Source organism: Dermacentor albipictus, chromosome 3 (assembly GCF_038994185.2).
Source record: "Dermacentor albipictus isolate Rhodes 1998 colony chromosome 3, USDA_Dalb.pri_finalv2, whole genome shotgun sequence".
Classification (NCBI taxonomy): Eukaryota; Metazoa; Arthropoda; class Arachnida; order Ixodida; family Ixodidae; genus Dermacentor; species Dermacentor albipictus.
The window spans coordinates 100378927-100380474 of record NC_091823.1 but is presented as its reverse complement, the minus strand read 5'-3'; positions in this window follow the sequence as shown (position 1 = coordinate 100380474).

Below are 1548 nucleotides of genomic sequence, written 5' to 3'. Positions count from 1 at the left end.
CCACGAGATGGCGCCATAGTAGCGCGCGTCGTCTGTATCGAAACAAAGCGCTGCATGAGCGGAGGTCTGTCTGCGGCGGCTGCTGTGAATCGCGGCCGCGCGTCACCCACGCGCTGCCTCTCGCGATCTCCCGATTGGCGAGGCAGCGGCGCCAGGCATAGCTCCGTTTGCAACATGCAGCACGGGACAGATTGTCAGCGACAGCCATTATATCGCGATATGGAAATCTCTACTGCGGACATATTTACTTTTCCCCTGCTATCGCTGAACCCAAGGGCTTCAAGGAGGCCAGCGGTTCCTAAATCGACCGCTGAGAAGATATCTTCACATTCTAATAAAACATGCTCCCTTGTTTCCCTAGCTCTACCGCAGCAAGCACATGCATCTTCCTTATACCTCGCTTTATAAGTCCGTGTTCTAAGGCTTCCTGATCTCGCTTCGAAAAGTAATGAGCTTCCCTTTGAGTTATCATAAATTGTTTCTTTCCTGATTTCGTTTTTTTCTCTTAAGTAGTCCCTCATGCCAGGTTTCTTTTCCATTGCGGCTACCCATTAGATTATCTGAGCCTGTCTGACTTTCCACTTGACGTTCTTTGTTGCTGTGTTGCTCACCATAAAGGCCGCATACTTGCTGGTAACCTTCCTAGTTCTTTTTCTCCACTGTTAATGGATGTTTCTTTCTATACAAATACTTGAAAACTCTACCAGCCCATTTACTTTCTTCCATATTCCTCTGTCGTTCTTCATAATCAATTTTACTGTGAGCTTATTCCTCACTTCAAAACTCGTCCAGCACATATCACCCTGCACATATTCATTTGTAGTCTTCTCGTGAGCGCCCAATGCGAGGCGTCCCACTTACCTTTGGTTGCTATCGAGGCTTGATTGTACCCCTGATTTCAAGCAAACAACCGCATTTTCTAGCGTAAGTCCTGGAACCATTACACCTTTACACATACCCTAGAGCACCTCGTACCTATTGTATCGCCATATAGCTCTGTGCTTCATTATGGCTGCATTTCTCCTTCCCTTCACTGTTAATATTTTTTCCTGTGTTTCCAAATATTTATTGCCTTTGTTTATCCACATATCAAGGTATTTATATTCTTTTACGCGAGGTATTTCCTGGCCCTGTATTGATACTGTCCCCTGTTTTCTTTGAATGCCAACTCCACGCATCCCGGCCATACGCCGGGATGCGTGGAGACGAGCGCCATCTGGTGGTATTGCAAGAAACCCAGCGGCGCGCGCTAGCAAGACCACATCAGCAGCAGCGTCCGGAAAATCGGAAGAAGAGGCAAAGAAAACTTCGCTCAAAAAGAACAAACAAGAAAATAAAGGGAGATGCCTTCGTCCTGCACTGCAAATTATACATATATAAGGCAAGCGATGATGATTATATTATGAGTGCCCCATCAGTACTAGCTGAGAAGCATTGAATGACTCTGGTACTAGAGATATGGCGTCCTGTCCTATATATAAGACACCAGGGCTCAGTATAGTTGCCAAAAGGACGTAAACATGACGACGGCAACCTTCCTGCTGCCGG